The 19,541-nt window shown below is 38.8% G+C and overlaps 1 pseudogene; it reads right to left on the bottom strand.

The window, feature by feature from the left end:
• Positions 1-12,439: 12,439 nt before the first annotated feature.
• Positions 12,440-19,026, bottom strand: LOC131057331 (ribonucleoside-diphosphate reductase large subunit-like; annotated as a pseudogene).
• Positions 19,027-19,541: the final 515 nt, after the last annotated feature.

The raw sequence follows: 19,541 nt of genomic DNA, 5'->3' as shown, positions 1-19,541 counted from the left end.
CATAGCATTGCTAAGAGACAATCCATAGACAGCAAAAGAAGAATAGGGGACGATATCCCATCCTCGCCTTTCTAGTCAAAGACATCCTGAAGATAGAATCTCTAGTCAAAGACATCACGGAAAAGCTAAAAGACATGTCACCAAAAAGATAAAATCAAAAGAAAACCAAGACTCGACACCAACATTCATTGTAGTCCTCAGGTTAAGTGTCTCTTGTCACTTGTATAAGTCTTATTTGATTGCGGTCACAATGTTTGCTTTCACAAAAAGGATAGATAGCACTGAACCATAATGTTGTCTGAGTCTGTTGAAAGATTTGATTTGTTGAAACCCATTGTTGTTATTGTGTCTCATCTGAAACTGACTGAATCCATGAAACTGATACTTTATTGTAGAGAAGACGGAACTTTATTGCGGATTTGCTATGCAAATGTTGCTTTATTGCGGATTGTGCGCGTATAGACTGAAGGAAACTGGAAGAAACTCTACTCCTCAGAACGTGTGATGATCTCGGTTCCACACCCATCACTAGACATAGGATTTGCCTTAGCCACAGATAGGAGCTGATTTATTATGGATGGAAAGGGGTGAAAAGGGAGGTTTTATTATGAATGGCCAACCAATCCTAGGTAGATCAATAACAGGCCATGATGGGAATGGGTAAGTTTATTATGAATGGATAGGTTGTGAGTGTGTGCAAAGTGAAAGGATGAAAGTGAATCCTGAAGGAGGGAGGAGCAATGTCTCTACGCATGGCGCTCGTGACCCAGTTTTCACCATGGTACTTGCCCAGGGCGCCACCAAAGTGGTTTTCATCGTTGGACGAAATTATTTCTCTTTAATTTTTTCAATTTTTCAATGTCTTTTGTGTCACAAGGCGCCTGTTTGCCAAGTTTTCAACAAGTAACGATTTTTTGTTTTATGATTTTATTTTATTTTATTTTTTTTTTTTTTTTTTTTAATTTTTTTTGTATTTTTGAATTAGGATATTCCGAAGAGCTATGTGTAAAACCTGCAAAGGTGCATGTTGTTGATAGGATCCTCTAAAGGTTCACCCTCTGTGGTTGAGAGTTTATATGCACCATATCCATATGCTGCTGTAATGATGTAAGGACCAAGCCAGTTTGGTTCGAACTTGCCCTTCTTCTCTCTATCTTGCTGATTTTTGGGGTTTTCTCTGAGAACCAAATCACCTACCTCAAATGTGCAAGGCTTGACTTTGTGATTGTAGCTGCGACTCATTCGTTGTTGATAAGCCTTGAGATGATTAAAAGCAGTTTGTCTTCGTTCATCCAATAGTTCAAGTTCTTGTAAGCGAGAGACCTTGTATTCTTCATCACTGATAATGTTTTGCAAAGAGACTCGTAAAGAGGGTAGCTCGACCTCAATAGGCAAGATAGCTTCAGCGTCGTAGACCAGTGAATAGGGTGTAGCTCCTGTAGGTGTGCGGACAATTGTGCAGTAGGCCCAAAGTGCGAGATTAAGTTGGATATGCCAATTACGGCCAGCGTCGTCGACTGTCTTTTTTAAGATTTTAAGGATTGTTTTATTAGATGCCTCAGCTTGACCATTACCTTGGGGGTAATATGGTGTGGAGAAACGATGGGTAATATGGAAACGGTCACAGAGTTCACGAACATCCTGATTTTTTAAGGGATGCCCATTATCGATGATAATGGAAACAGGAATACCGTATCGACAAATGATATAGTTGAGAATGAACGTAGCAATTTGTTTTCCAGTGACTTGCATGAGAGGCACGACTTCGATCCATTTTGTGAAATACTCTGTGGCAGTGATAATGAATTTATGACCGTAGGAGGATGGAGGGTGAATCTTGCCTATGAGATCGAGTCCCCAGTGACAAAAAGGCCAAGGAGTCGCAATCGGTTGAAGTTCTTGTGCTAGCGCATGAATGAGGTCCCCATGAAGTTGACACTACTTACATTTCTTGACAAACTGGTATGAGTCTTTTTCCATATTGGGCCAGTAATATCCAGTCCTGATGAGTTTCTTGGCTAAGGTAGGACCACTGGAATGTGGACCACATATCCCTTCATGTACTTCACGTAACGCAATCTGAGCTTCGTCACTTTCTAAACATCTAAGAAGAGTGCCATCTAGACCTCTATGGTATAGGACATCGGCTAAAATGACGTATCGAGAAGATTGGCGAATGAAAGTGCGACGTTGGTTATTGGATAGATCAGGAGGAAGGGTATTATCGTGAAGGTATGTGAAAATGGAACCATATAACCGAGACTCAGGACCAACGACACATATCATCTCAGTAGGAGTGATTCCATATGAGGGAACCAAAAGGTTATCCACCAAGAACTCATAGCGGGTCTCATTCGGAGGTAGATCAATCAGTGAAGCAATTGTAGCCATGGCATCTACGGCTCGATTATGCTCTCTTGGTATCTGCTCAAAGTCTATCTTTGTGAAATGTTGTTTCAGGTCATCTACCATTCTTTTGTAAGGCATTAATTTCTCATCCTTTGTTTGGTAATCATCAGTTGCTTGATGGATTACAAGTTGAGAGTCCCTAAAAACACGAAGTTCCTGGATCTTCCACTGAACTGCAATCCGTAATCCTGTTGTCAATGCCTCATATTTCGCTATGTTATTAGTGCAAGGAAATGATAAGCGGTATGATTTTGGTATAGAATCCCCTTGAGGAGTTATAAAGAGGATGCCAGCTCCTGCCCCATATTGTGTGTATGAGCCGTCAAAGTATAATTGCCATGGTTTTGCATGTGACACTGTTAAAATGGATTCATCTGGAAATTCTAAAATTAGAGGAACATCATCTATCATGGGAGCATCTGCTAATTGATCTACGATGGCTTGTCCTTTTATTGCTTTTCTGTCCACATACTCAATATCGAATTCACTCAGGAGCATCACCCATTTGGCTAGTCGCCCAGTAAGTGTTGCTTTATTGAGAAGGTATTTCAACGGATCGATCCTTGCAACCAACTTAGTCTTATGAGTTAGCATGTAATGTCGTAATTTCTGCGAAGCAAAGACCACGACGAGACATGCACGCTCAATTGGTGTGTAGTTTAGCTCATATCCCACCAATGTGCGACTGATGTAATATACTACCTTTTCTTTGCCTTCAGTAACTTGTTGTGCTAAGAGTGCCCCCAGTGTTGTTGAAGTAGCTGATATGTATAGTAGTAGAGGCTGATCTGGAATTGGTGGCATCAAAACTGGCAGATTCAGAAGATAATCTTTGAGTATCTGGAAAGCCTGTTATCATCCCATTTGAATTTGATGTTTTTATGTAGCAGGTGTTGAAAAGGATTACACTTAACTGCAAGTTGTGCTATGAATCTTCGTATAGACTAGAGTCTCCCTTGCAAAGATCGAAGTTGACTGATATTTCTTGGTGGCTGCATCTCTAGGATAGCCTTAACTTTTGTTGGATCGGCTTCAATTCCTCTTTTTGATACAATGAATCCCAAGAGCTTCCCAGAGGTTACTCCAAAGACACATTTATTGGGGTTTAATCTTACTTTATATTTTTCCAACCGATCAAAGATGACTGAAAGTATGTCCAAATGTGTGTCTCTGTCTATTGATTTGACCAAGAGGTCATCAACATAATCTTCCATAGTAACGTGCATGAGGTCATGAAAGATAGTAGTCATGGCTCTTTGATATGTAGCGCCTGCATTTTTTAGCTCGAAGGGCATGACATTCCAGCAAAAGGTTCCCCAAGGACAAGTAAATGTCGTTTTGTGTTGATCCTCAGACGCGATCTTTATTTGATTATAACCAGAGAATCCATCCATCAAAGATAACATCGCATGACCTGCTATGAGATCAACAATCAAGTCAATATTTGGTAATGGAAAATCATCCTTAGGACAAGCTTTGTTGATGTCTCTGAAATCTCTACATATTCTAATACTCCGATCTGGTTTACTGACAGGCACTAAGTTGGAGATCCATTCGGAATAATTAATTGGGCGTATGAATCCGACATCCAATAATTTCTCAAGTTCTTCTTTGACTAGTAATGCCACTTGTGGATGCATCTTTCTTAATTTCTGTTTCACTGGTTTTGCCCCTGATTTAACTGTCAAATGATGCATTACCAAATCCGGATCCAATCCAGGCATATCAATGTATGACCATGCAAAGTTGATTTGTCATTCTTTGAAGAAACTTATGAATTTTGACCTTTCTGACTCCATTAAAGATTGGGCCAGGAATATGTTGTGTGGAACCTCTTCCGTACCAATATTTGTTTTAATAGTCCCTTCTACCAACATGGATGACTTTTCCTCATATGATGCTGGGAGAATGTCAAGCCTTCCATCTTTAGGTGCCTCAGAGAAGTTTTCGCCCTCAGATACGTCCTTTCTCTTTACTTTTTTGGGATCAGACAGCGCCACAGTGTGGTTTTCGCCATAAGACCCTTGGTTTGTTTTTATTTTTATATTTTTGCGACTAGAAGGCCTGACCCCCTCACCAAAATATGCCACACTATTGAGTTCTATAGTGTATCCCGCTTTATGGTCCCCAGGGGGAAGATCATCTTGTATGCCAAGGTAGTCAATAAAAGCTTCATCATTTTGGAATGTGTCAAGCTATGCAGGTCCTTCATGATCCCAGTCAATGAGTTGGCGATGAACGAGGGGAAGGCCTTTAATGTTTTTGAAGTTAGTGGGGCTAAGAGTGAAGATGCAGTTATATTCAGGTATGTCGAGGTAATTATCGAGGTCATCATTGGCACTCTCCTCATCAATCTCGATCGTGAACGAATCCAAATTATCATCACTAGTAGCGCATTCTGGGACAAGTGTTCTCATTCTATGTGATTTCGACCTAGAACCTAGAGACAAAGACTGTATGGGTTCCTCTGGAGTTGTTTCTTGACCAACTTTGAATTTTTCATAAAATTCCTCTTCTTCTGTGGGTTCATCTGGCTCTCTGAATGTCTCGGTGAGCTCATAGTCACTAGAGTATTTGTCTGAACCCCATTCCCATTCGTTGGAGTCTTTGGAATAATGATTCTCTTGTTGAATTTTGGCATCTTTGATTTGTAATGCTTCTTCTATCTTTTGAGTTACAAAACCAAGTCCTTTGGAGCGTTCCTTTTTTAATGTCAATTCAGGTTGTAAAGGTTCAATGATGCCTTCCTTTCTTAACCCAAGAGGACTTTAGCCATCATACCCAAATTTTTGTAGAATCTTGAACCCTTTGCCATACTTTTCACATGGTAATCTGATGTGATCTTGTGTATCATTTACAAGGTCTTTGTAAAGCATTTTGTATAAGTCTTCCTCTTCCAGTTCACCCCATTTTTGGAAGATTGTAGGATCCCATTCAAGTGTAATGATAGATACTCGCTTAGTAGGATGTGGTCGTCCATATTCTTTTGGTGAATTCATGACTTGTTGTAAGTACATCGTCTGATCCAAAGTGTATTCACCCATGCCTTTGTCCTGGAATTTGTCCTTAAGTTCACCTTGTTTTGATGTCGAAGGTTTTAATGACTCAGGATCAATGTACGCAGAAGAAGGAACAGCTCCGCGATTACTGGGAATGATGGTCTCAGTTTTTGGTCTCAAGTTATTGCAATATATGAATGGATTAGGATCTCCATTAACTATTATTTCAACTCCATTGTGAGGAAACTTGATGCATTGGTGATATGTATATGGGACCGCCCTCATTTCATGAATCCAAGGACGTCCTAGCAATATGTTGTATGTGAGATCGAGATCTAGGACTTGACAAACCACGTCCTTCGTAACTGGCCCAACTCTGAGAGGTAAGGTGACTGTGCCTTTGGATGAACGCTCTTCATCATAATATGCTTTGATGGTGATTTTGTTTGTAGAATTCACAGCTTTGTCGGAATATCCCAATTGTTTAATAGTGCTTAATGTACAAATGTTTAGACCTGCTCCTCCATCTATCAGGACTCGTTTTATTCGATGCTTGTGTACGAAGGCTTCAATGTGTAATGGTGCATTATGTGGCTGACTTACAGAGGCGTCATCAGCTTCTGTGAATGTAAGAGAGTGTGGAATGGAAAGGTATCCCACCATGGCTTGAAACTGGTCCACGTTCAGATCAGTAGGGACAGCAGTTTCTCTCGAGATTTTGTCAAGAACGGATTTATGTGCAAGGGATATGCATAAAAGCTCAAGGATGGAAATAAGCGTTGGTGTTTTTCCTAACTGTTCTACAAGGTCATACTCAGGCTTGGTTGATGAAGAAGCGGTGTTTTTAGCTGGAGCACCTTGCAAAGTGAATTTACCTCAACGGGTTGTAACATGACATTCAGAGGTAGGTTCAGAAGAAGATCCAGCGCCTTTCAAAACAATCTTGGGTCTCTGGGTAGAATTCTCAGGGGTTTTGTCTTTGATGATAATGGTAGAGACATAATTGTCCATTGAGATGTGATTGATAGTTGAATCATAGTTATAAGATGCTCTGGTATAGTTGGTTTGGTCATCTGTGGCTTTAGCTTTTCCCTTGTCATGCTTTGGGAATGGTTTCTTAAACATCTCATGTTCTTGATTGGATGAGTGTCCTTCAATCTCAATGTCACCTCTATCAATAAGATCTTGTATGATGTTCTTCAGTCGATGGCAATTTCCTGTCTTATGACCCTTGCTCTTATGAAATTCACAATATTCATCATCATTCCACCAATTTGGTTTAACCTTTGGCTCATATGGAGGAAAATCTGGAATTGTGATTACCTTGTTCGCCACTAGCTTCTTGAAAACTGACTCAAGTGGTTCTCCCAATGGAGTATACTTCCTCCGTGATCTAGAAGTTGTTTGAGTATTCACTTGATTGTTTGTAGAACTTGATCCTGAAAAAACGAATTTAGGTCGCACTGTATTGGCATCAACAACACCATCATTGACTGCGTTCTTGTTTTTGTTCCAAAATCTTGGCTTATCTTTTCCTTTAAAGTCATCTTTGTTTTCTTTGAATATTTTGATGACTCCTTGTTCAATTAGGACCTTTTCTGTCGCTAAGCCTTTTTCAATGACGTCCTTAAAGGTGGACAAACAAGCTTTTCTTAGATCATAGCCAATGTCTTTGTTAACATTCTGAGTGAACATTTCTACCATTTGTTTTTGTGGGATTTCACAAGAGCATCTGCTGGCTAGATTCCTCCATCTTTGTAAAAATGATGCAAAAGACTCTCCCTCTTTTTGCTTGGTGTTGCACAAGGTAGTGACTGATATGTCTGTCTCTATGTTGTACGAGAAATGTTGGATAAATGCCTTTGCTAAGTCACCCCATGACTTAATTCCAGGTGGAAGTTGGGAGAACCATTCCATAGCTTGATCACCTAAGCTCTGTGGGAATAATCTCATCAAATATGTCTCTTCTGAAGCTACCTCAATGCAAGCTGTGAAAAACTGTCGTATGTGTGCCTTAAGATCCCCTTTCTCTATATTTATCAAACTTAGGTGTCACAAAATGTGTAGGAAAAGGAGGCATTGGAATGCTCTTGTCAAATGGATAAGGACATATGTCTCTCATTGTGTATGTTGGCTTCGGTGGATTTATGTCCTCCATTTTCTTTTGTAAGTCCCTGATTTGTTGTTCCAAATTGCTCTTAGGTGGAGATCGACTTCTTGGACCATACCCCATGCTTGAGGCACCAATTGGAGGAGGAGCATGTTGCATATATGGATGATATTGATCATACACATGTTCATATGGAGGAGGTTTGTAATGATGCTGCGTATATGGACCACCTGGTATAGATTCATGTTGAGGAACGAAATATCTGCTTTGTCCATGTATACCATACTCTACAGGCATGTCATGTTTTAATGTGTTGTCCCCAAATTTGACGCGGGGTTTCCTTGTGTCCAAATTTTGAGCATGCCTTTGAATATCCAATTGCTTTGGTGGTTGATCCTTAGCATTGGTATGTGATTGAGCATTTTTTTTTGCATAAGACTTCCATAATGGTCTGCGAAGGTGAGTATCATATGCTTGGCCATGTGTGTATGGGACCTCTGATTTTTGAAACAAAGATGATGGTGATTCCGGCACCATATGTGGTCCTCTATTGCCTCCACTATTAGGTCTCCTTTGATCCATGGTGGAGTGAGTTTGTTGCAAAGGTCTATTTTTTATTATTTGAGACATGTCAAAATCATGAGGTATCTTGGCTCCACTTTGTGCCATCATTTGTATGAAGTATTGTCTATCCCTCCTCATTATTTCCTCAATCAATCGATTGAAACGGGGATCCATAATGGATTCTTCCACATCTACCGAATGTATGGAGAAGTTGTCCATATTGTAATTGTGTGTATCATTGTTGTTTGTAGTGTCCATGTGTAGCGTCCTAAAATTGCGACACTTGCAATTTCGACTGCATTTCGGTCTTCACGATGGCGACGCAACACGCAACCTGAATGGAGACCCCGAAACCTGATTATGACACCAAAAACTGCATTTTCTTGCACCCTGGCCTGAACCTCCTTTGCACCCTGCTGTCCCGGGAGGTGGGACCAGAGCGCCCAGCGCCCTGGTCCCCCAGGACCATGGCGCCCGGCGCCCTGGTCCCTGGGTCCTATTTTGGGCCCGATCTCTTTCGGACTTCGGGTCTTTTTGTTTGCAAATTGGAAAATTAACTTTCCTGGTCGGCCTAAGGTCGGGAAAATCAGTCTATCAGCCCTAATTGACAAGTATATAAACTACATTTTCCTCTTTCATTCGATATGATGGAAAAGGCGTGGAAATTATACTCAAGCATTCAAGCATTCAAGCATTACTTCAAGCAATTGATCATTTCAAGTCTCCATTCAAGGCTAAGTGTTGCATTCAAGACAAGGATTCAACCATTGAAGAGGAGATCACTTACTACATACTACTACAACATACAACATACAACATACAACATCTATACCTTCGCACATAAGGATACAAACATCCTTACAACAAGGTATTAGTACTTGTTTTACATTACAGACATTTACATTTACAGCATTGCTCATTTCTTGGTTAATTCCAAAACCGGGGTTTGACCTAAAGGCAAACCCCTAATCCCTAACCCCCCAATCGTCTTCGCTTTTCTGTGTGTAGGTTGCAGGTACGCGGCTGAAATTGAAGATCTGGAATCCTTGTGCAGAGACGAACAGATCCCCCTTCGTTTCGCGGATTTTTCGGAGGACCGTGGCGCTCGGGCGCCATCGTCCCGACAACTTTTGCTCAAATTTGCAGGACAGCGCCGTATCGACATTTTACTGTTAATTCCAGGTCCGCAGCTTCATACTGTATTCCTATCTCAGTTTATAAGCGAATCTTTCTCACTTTCTATGCATTCCTAGCTTAATTCTTCTATGCACATTCTTTACAAAAGAGGGTAGCCTTGCTGTCATAACCCTTGAAACACATTTAGCATCCAATCTTGCATTGCATGGGATTGGATCTTGTGGGTTTCAACCCCTCTTTTGAATGTAAAGTCTCTCCCCTAAGTGAAAACCATCAACCCTAGTGAATCTCCCTTCTCTCTCCTTGGAGTTGGAAGAGGGGAGAGCAACTAGGGTTCGATCGCGATTTTCCGCTTTACACCATGTTCTCAACATTTGGAATGTTTCTATAGGCATCCATGTCAGGTAATGTAGTATGATCAAAATTAAAAAAGATATCATTGTCATACTCATAGGAACTCATGTTTGCGGACTCTTGAGCCTCTTTAGCTTCTCTCCTAGATTTTTGAAGACGGGTTTCAACCATGAACTAGGTCTTGACCAAGATGTGTGAGACTAGATGAAAATGGAAAAAGTATGGAAGACCAAAAGTTGGATGGAATGTAAATGAATCTGAAGTGTACTTGCAATGTCCAAAGTGTAAGACCAAGCATGTATGTAGTAGAGTAGGTGTGGCTTCCAAAGAGAGGATAGTTTCTCTTGATGAGGTAAGTTGACCTTGACTCTAAGTAAGACCAAATGAGACCCAAAGGTGATAGACCTTGATGAGGGACCACTTAGCAAAATGTTGTTGTATGTAGTGTGTTGACAAAGTAATATGAGGACAAGCAAGTGACCTTTTGACTCAAGTTTAGACAAATGTGAATGTAATGTAAGGTGTAAAACAATGATGGACTGTGTGAGACCCAAAGACAGGTTGAATGCTAGATGAAACCCTGGAGAAATAACCTAGGAAGCTCAAGAATTCCGAAACTGACTGTGTTTGTTTGCTGGACTGTAAAAGTTTTTCAATACTGAACACAGACACGCCTGTATACTGCACAGACGCGATTTCCTGACACAGACGTGGTTCTGCTTAACCCAAATGCGATTCTGAGACTTTGTAAATGCAATGTTGATACTAAGAACACAGATGTGTTGCTACCCTTCACAGACACGGCTATACAACACAGACGCGGTTATATCAGACACAGACGTGTTTCTGCAAAATTTGTGCAATTTTTTCCAATCTGTGAAGTTATTTTGTGACCAAATCTGAATGTTTGACTGTTTTTCGTGACAAGAGGACACAGTGTTGATAAGGACTCAATGTTTGCAAGTGTCTAGACAAAATGACTCAAAGAAAAGTGTGTTGTTCGATGTAAAAATGTTTTGCATACACTTGAAGACACAAAAGACACAATGTTTTGTTGTTTGGTCTTGAATGTTTGAATGTTTAAAATAAGTCAAGCACAATTCTTATGGCTGGCCAAGACAATAATTGTTGATCCCACATGGGGTTTTACCCCCAAGGCTACGCTATTCAGAGCGGATACCTAGATGCTTGACCTCACTGGCTCCACCCTCGGCACTCACTTCTTGGGTCAGCCAAGCATCAGTCCCCACGAAAACTCCCCGTGGTGAACTTTGTATCTCTACTAAGAACCGTATGTGTGTGGACCACTACCAGAGGTCCGACCTCCTGCCCCAACAACTAGAAGGATTTGGTCTTCTAAAAAAAAAAGGTGCTAGTAAGGGCATTCGCTCGTGTGGCCATACATGCGGCACTTTCAGCTCTGTAAATACATAAGGCTCCTAGCCGGTAGGGGTTATGCTCTACAAATGATCAAATAAATTTGATCAAACAGGTTTATGGGGAGACATAGTGTCGGTATGAACTAATCAGCACACGTTATTCATAGTTTTCACCATGAATACAGTTATTTATAGTGGTTTGGAAGAAGATGGCTTTTCTTTTGCTACCACTTGGGTCGTTCTCTCCTCACTAGTAGTCCTGATGACCACACGGGGAGACAGGCTCTCTAAAGATGAAACAAAAAGAGTCTATTGCTCAAGACACAAAAGACAATGATTCAATTTTAGTGCACCAATTGAAGTGTTTGCTAGTCTATGAAAACAAGGCACACAATAAAAATCTAAAACCCTTGCCAAGGACCTGCAACAAAGAGTTATTAGTAGTTTGGATTGTTTGAAATAATCACCCCTTCCTGCAAGCACACAAGTTAGGTAAATTTTAGATCCAAAAGACTTTGTGAAAATAGGGGCCTTCAACAAAACGATTTTGCTTTCAAGGCAAGCTGCACCAATTTCATTAGCTAGATCTGTAACTGTTAGCTCAAAATAAACCAGATCTAAAAACTAAAACCGAATGACTAAAAACTTGAATCAATAAAAATCCAAAATGCAAATAAGTGTACACAAACGCGATTACCCCAAACACAGACGCGGCTCTCTGACGCAGACGCGCTTCTGTGAAACACAGACGCGGTTTCAGAACATAGACGCGGCTTCTAGACACAAACGCGCCTAAAAACACCACAGACGCGACTAAAGAACACAGACGCGGTTTTCAGAATCTGCAAAAATAAAATATTGTCGAGGATGTAGACGCAATCCAAGATGTCGCAAACGCGGTAGAAAATCATAAACGCGATCCGAAAGTACGCAGATGCAAGAATACCAGAATGCCGTCGAAAATGTCAGATCTGCAACTTCAAAATACAATATCTGCAACAAGGATGTTAAATGCAAAAAAGGACAAGAGTCCCACCGGGCGTGCCAAAATGTATACGGTGAAAATGGATAACAACAATAACAATATTGGAAGACTAAATGAATTCAACCACAAAACCCTAGCCTAACAACAACAAAGATCCACCATAACATATGAAGATTACCTAAGACAATACAAATCAAATGAAATCACAAAGATTATACCATCACATGTCCAATAGGGTTTGAATCTCCATTCTTCCTATCTCCATTGATCTTGCTTGATATATTTGCTCTCAGATTTTGTGTGCACAAGAGCTCAACAAAGAACGGAAATGTGGTTGCAAGTAGGATCGCATATGAAAAGCGTAGTGGGGTGTATCATAATGTTCTAATGTTCATGAAGCCTTCTTTCACCTCTTCATCACGAAATAGAGGCACTCTCCCAAGTCACGATGCATACTATTTGGGATTAAGAGCATAGCGGGGTGTATCATAATGTTCTACTGTCACATCACAGTGGGCCTATGATTCTCATAAAATCCCAAAGTAGATTCCCTGCTATGAATTGCTTGCTTTATCTGTCCAAGCATGCTATCAAAGGTCTCATAAATCTCTCCAAGGTTATAAAAACTGTGTGTTCTTTTTATAATTGTAACCCTTTACTTTTCCTCATAACTACAAAAAGGGAAGGTGTGGGAGACAGGACGTCTCCTACAGAAAACAGGCCCCTAGGAGCAGGGAACGCGTCCCCATGGAGCACAGATAAGAACCCATTTTATACATACTCCTGGTATTTATTTGGTTAACTTAAATGCTACAAAGTTGAGAGTATTTTACCTTTGACCAAGTGTAAAAATGCAGCGATGTTAACTTCCCAAAATTGGGTTGATCCATGTGAATATTCAGGCTTTGGCTCTGATCTATGTAGCAGCCTCGATCAGCTGCCATATCAACAATTGCACGCTGCTTGATTTCCCAGACAGTCCTATTTAATTATAACCCAATAAATACCACCTCAGAGACAACCCAAAAGAATGCCATAACTAAAAGATCTTGCCAATGGGTTAAAGATTCACCTGTAAATAGCTTTGAGATCATTAGAGATCTTGCTAATATTTTGAACAGAGCCATTGTGATAAATGATCTTATTCTTTAAACCAGGAGTCCAGATCCCAGCATCAGTTAAGTCATGGAGAAGATGCTTATTCACCACTAGAAACTCACCACTGTCAATTTAATAAACAGCTTGCACTTAAATAAATTCTATGGAAATACAACACAAGTACTGTACTGAAAGTTAAAGGGACTCACCTTAACACTCTTCTACTATAGATATTAGATGTGTAAGGCTCAAAGCATTCATTATTCCCAATAATTTGGCTGGTTGAAGCTGTTGGCATAGGAGCAACTAGAAGAGAATTTCTAACTCCATTCCTTGCAATCATTTCCCTTACGGCACCCCAATCCCATCTATCTGAAGGTTTAACTCCCCACATATCTGGCTGAAGTATACCCTGTATTATTGAATAGGACAAATATAATGGGATCCATCTCATTGAAAAACATTTTATACATTTCATAAGATTGTTATAACATAATAAATCTCATATAAGTGTACCCTATTAAAACTCCATATGATAATTAACATTGTCTTAGCTAAGACTCCAAGATTAAACAGCTTTCAAAGCTCACACGGACAAGAAGTAAAACCAAGTTTTGTTCTAGCATGCCTTGCTCACAGGACTTCCAGCATAGGTTTCATAGGGACCCTCCTTAGCAGCAAGCTCGGTAGATTCCTTCAATGCATGATAATAGATTGTTTCAAAGATCTCAGAGTTCAACTTTTTGGCCTACAACATCCAGATTGTAAGATGATATGAATTAACATATCAATGAAGAGAAGACAGAATCGTGAAAGAACCAATTCATTGTTGTTGGAACACCCACTTCTTGAGAATCAAATGGCATGCCAAGCAAGATAAATGTATCAGCAAGACCCTGAACTCCAATGCCTATTGGCCTGTGTCGCATGTTAGATTGTCTGGCAGTTTCCATAGGATAGTAATTCACATTGATAATTTTGTTTAGATTTGCAGTAACTATGGCTGTGACCTGTTACAATATTGTAAAGATTGAAGATACATTATCTAGAACTGCAGAGACAAGTTCAACACAATCATCCAGCAAAGAAAAACTAATATTTTACAAAATGGAAATCAGAAACTGACCTCTCCCAGCTTATCAAAATCAAAGTAACGGTTATAAGAACCCTTGCTGCCAACAAGCTTAGATGGATGAGATTCAGCTGGAACTCCCTGCAAGAAATAGCTCACAAATCAGTTATAAGTCCCATTGCGAAACATCTGATACAGTAAGAAGATTCTACTATCATTCAACTCACCTTTTCCCTTACAAACCTTGGGAGAGCAAGAGATGCCAAATTACAGACTGCAGTTTCTGTTGGGCTAGTGTACTCGATAATCTCAGTGCAAAGATTTGAGGATTTAATTGTTCCAAGATTCTGTTGATTGCTCTTTCTATTGTAGTGATCCTGTAGCCCAACATAGGATTAATGCTTCAAAAAAACAATGAATATACAATTTTATTAAGTTACCTTGAACAAAAGGTAAGGGTTCCTGTTTCTATCTGAGCTTCCAGAATTGCAAACCAGAGCTTATGGGCTTGCACAACCTTCTTTGCCTTTCCCTGATTCAATTGTGCAATCTTTGAGCCACACTGCATGCTAAGAAAATATTAAACCAAACAAATAAATGGAATAGAGGGAGGCAAAGGCTTTACCTGCTGCTCATATGTCAGGTACAGTTTATTAAACTCTACGCTCCAACAATCTGCTAGTCCAGGAGATTCATTCGGACAAAATAACGACCAGCTGGCATTGTCCTGGATCCTCTTCATAAAGAGATCTGGAACCCAGAGCGCAAAGAACAAATCTCTAGCTCTGTTCTCTTCCTGTAAGATCATCCAAATCTATTACGGGAGATCCTAAAATGTCAAACAACATTGTTAACAAGTCTTTTCTAATTACTGTCAAACACTTAATTCCACAACAAAACTAAAATTACCTTCCCATGGTTCTTTCTCAAATCAAGAAAGTCAAAAACGTCAGCATGCCATGGCTCCAAGTATACAACAAAGGCACCTGCAGGAACATTGTGATCAGAAAGAGCAGCTTGCTACTTTAATTTGAAAACCAAAACATAACAGGGTATGTTCCATATCGGCTGCCTCTTCCAAGAATGAATGCATTGACAAATTACCCACTGGCAAGTCGAAAAGAATTACAAGCATTACCCTTTCTCTTACCTCCACCCAGGTCTACATAGCGAGCAGTATCATTAAACACACGCAGCATTGGAACAATACCACTTGATATGCCATTCGTTCCCCTGTTGTAGCAGTATTATGAACAGAAACTCCAATTTCCCCAGCTGATTTGCTAATTACAGCACATTCCTTAAGGGTGTCATAGATACCCTCAATGCTATCTTCCTTCATGCAGAGAAGGAAGCAGCTACTCAACTGCCCAAAGACAAAATATGAAGTGAATCACTATAGGGTAATAAAAGGGCAAAAAAGCGAAGGGACTCGTCCCTTTTAACAATATAAGTCAAACCATAATGCTTCAAGTTCAACCTTGAAAATCTAGAATGTTTCCCAAAATTAGTTATGTTAAGCAAAAATGCTTCCCGAATTTAATTGTCATATCAAACAAGCATCAATTCAGAAGATCTTAGTTGCAAGCAAAATTTAACTCATTTCGCTTGATGCATACAACCTTCAGGTAAACCTTGCTTCATAACAACAGCTTCAGAAGATGTCACAATAACCTACTGCTAGAAGCATTTCAAGATACCGACTCAGAATAGAAAATGCACCAAAATCGTTAACTCGATTTAACATACGTGATTGCGTTTGGCCTTAACTTTGAAAGATAATCCAAACAAAACCATAGGTGTGATGGGTACAGGAGGCACATACCTGGGGCCTTGGAGTTCCAGCATTAAAGAGAGTTGGAGAAGCATGTGTAAACCACCTCTGTGACATCAAATGGTAAGTCCTAATAGCAGATTCAATGTATCTTTGTGAATTCCCACAGATACTCTCATCAACATATCTTGAGGCCTTTCCACAACAACTCCATTCAATTTTAAAAGATATGATCTCTCCAAAGTCTTGAAGCCAAAGTAATCATAGTCAAAATCTCTGTCATACACTATTTCATTGTCTAGACGAACAGCGTTCTGGAGACACAAGATTATATATGTCATAATCAGAATTTGAATTACAGATGAGACAGCACATAAGACCAAACGTTTAAAAAAAGTATGCATCAGTTTAACATGCCTCTGACAATTTACATCAATGCATTCCATGATCTCCTCTCTTTTATCCCAATAGTGAACCATAGAATATGATCCGAAACATAGTTTGACGACTCTCTGAGTACTCTGCACAACTCTGCAAACTCTTGAGTCTCTGAGTTAGGAGAGCCAAGTTGAAAGTTGACCAAACTCTTGTGTCGAGTCTGGCTGAATCTTGGGGAGTACTCCCGAGTCTTGAGCTCAGACTCTTCTGTTTGGTGCTTGTACATAACAGTCGTGCTTTTTTATTTTTTTATTTTTTTTTTTATTTTTTTTTTTTTATTTTCTTTTCTTTTCTTATTCACCCATTTCACCCAGTGAAGCATCAATATATTAAGCATTCAAAGTTGATGAAATTATCAAACAGAAGTAAAATTGGATGCAATGATAGAAAGCAAAAGACACTTTTGAAGAAACAATCTATCATTTTGATACTGACTTATCATATGGTTCAAGGTTTGAATTATGTTACAATAGAAAGAGAAAGTTGAAGATGACGATATTTTTTATTTTTTTTACATGATGAGTAAACAGTTATAATGCTGTTACACATTCATTATTTATAATTTTGTTGTATTATAGTGTTTATTCAACTTTGAAACTATGAAATTTTAAATTTTGTGAGTTTAAAAATCATAGAATATGTAATATTATAATACATAGATAGTCAAATCAAATTTTTCTGTTCTTTAAATGCATGAATTTTTTTTGTGTAATTATGAAATTTTCTTTTTGTAATCTATGCTGAATTTTTTGCTGAATCTCAAATCCGAGTCAAAATTTTAGACTGGATAGTTGAATCAAATCTTCAAACTATGATCCAAAACATCAATCAAATGCAGAGTCTTCACCAGTTTAAAACAGACTGAAAATCTCATGTTTATTCTTTTAAAAATCTGTGTAAAACAAAAATAAAATACAAAAATATATTAACATCTTCAGATATTTCCACTTAAGAAGTGCACCATTCGAAACCCTAGGGAAATCTCATCATATTTCTAACAAAAGTTAAAAGTTTCCTCAACCACAGAATTTAGAGAGTATACAAGGAAATTATGAACGGCACCTTGACAATGAGATTGTAAACATCATCCGCTATGAGAGGGGCCGCCTTACCAGATCTCATGTCTCTGTGGGTATACATGTCCTTGATTCTGCAACAAATAAATTTAGGCATCAAAATGTCAAATTGGTCATAAGAAACATTTTACAAATTGCTGTAAGATGCACCTAATGCAAGAGAATATATATATATATATATATATAAAAAGTTTGATTTAATTGGTTAAAGTATTGAGTATTCAATGTGAAAATTCAAATAGAAGTTTTAATAAGATATCTAATATAGAATTATAAATTGTGATTCTTGCTTTTCATATGACTGTGTTTTATAAATAAATAAATTTCTAAATTGTGACTCAATAAGACTTATTATTAATCTGGTCTTTGTACTAATATATATTTGAAAACAATTAACAATTTTATACACATATATATAACATCTAACAAATCCTAATCAAAGTTGACGAGGCTGAGTACAACAATGAATCACTCATGCCTCAAGTAGATGACTACTTCTAATTAGATGACTATGATATTGCAATGAGGACGTATATAATGTGTATATACAGTTAAAAGCTTCCAATAAGCCATGTATACCACAAAATGAACATGCATTTCTCTGATTTAAGCCTAGTTACATAATGCAATACTCACGTCTCAGAAAACGATTTCTTGGTGTTCTTGTGAAGTTTTGAGATGGCAATCCTGGCAGCCAACTGCAACCCATCTCCAAACGAATGCCAGAAAAATCAGTAAGACCATTTTGGGATTCATGAATTTAGTGAACATATCTTCCAAGGTATAAATGGGCGATCCATAACTTACAAGAGCATAGTCAGGGTGGTTTGCAGTCATGGCAGCAGCAGTCTCAGCAGCCAATTCATCCAGCTGACTAGTAGTAACCCCCTTGTAAACCCCTGTGCAAATTTTCTCTGCAACAAGCACTGGATCACAGTGCTCAGAATTCAAACCATAGCTCAGCTTCTTCAATCTGGCAGTAATCTTATCAAAATGCAAAGCCTCTCGCCTCCCATCTCTCTTGATAACATGCATTGTTACAGTATCGGGAAAAACACTTATCTCCTACTCCAAGCTCCAATATATTTTCCGAGGTAAAGAAAAAACCATAAATGGTTTTCAATACGGGGATGTACATGCAAAAGATTCTAAACGACATGTATCAGGGAGTCACTCTTTTATATGACTTTCAAATTTTAAACAGAAATAGCATTTGGGTATTGAGGTTTTAGATAGCAAATGGAGCCTCTGTGATGGGCATTCAGTTGGGCATTCAGTTGGGCATTGACTTTTTGAACAAAATGAACAAATGGGTATTGAAGTTTTAAATAGGAGAATTCAATTGGAGTTGAATCTTTCTCAATGGTGAGGCTTGAGGAAGAAGCTAAGGAGGCATCAAAGAATATAAGGTGTGGCCAGGTTAGGTTTCAGTTAGATGAGTCGGTGGCATCTCTGTCTACTGTCATAGCTGATCTTCCTTCTGCGTAATTATTAGTGTGCCCTATGTAGTTCTGGTTGGTAGTAGATAATTTTCACTTTCATATTATCCAAAATGGAATGAGATGAATTTCGTCTGTAGCTAACCGAACGCTGTCATAATTGTAATAACGTGTGCTCCCGTTTTGTAAGTTGAAGAACTGTAATTTCACTTCTTTTTTCGTAACGTGGAAACACAATCTGCATATGGCTATTTGAAGAACACCGTCATGTAAGAGAATAAAAATGGCGTTTTAAACTATGATATTATTTGGTTTAGACCTGCTTAATTATATTGAGAGGTCTCTAATTTACTATTGGTAGAAAGGAGTAGCCAACATTTATTTTTAACATACATCAAAATATTAAATAAATAGGTAATAAATAAATAATTTTAAAGTAACATTTATTAAATTTTATATATATCGTAAAAAAATAACTGTACTATCTATCTTTGCTATCTTTCTATTAGTTTTCTCAATTTTGGCTTGTACTGACCCTAGCCAAGTCAAGTGGTGAATAAAGACTCCATGTGGGTCCAAGAGTGAGTGTGATGAGTAAAATGTAGGCCTAGGTTGAGTTAGTTCTTTTTAGGTTTGCATTTTGTACCTAGGTAGTGGTTTGAGTAGGCAGTTGACCTTCTTAATGGTCAAAAGTGTCAAAACTTGGT

Source organism: Cryptomeria japonica, chromosome 5 (assembly GCF_030272615.1).
Source record: "Cryptomeria japonica chromosome 5, Sugi_1.0, whole genome shotgun sequence".
NCBI lineage: Eukaryota > Viridiplantae > Streptophyta > Pinopsida > Cupressales > Cupressaceae > Cryptomeria > Cryptomeria japonica.
Note: the sequence above shows the minus strand (reverse complement) of the source record. Positions and strands in the feature narration are given on the sequence as shown.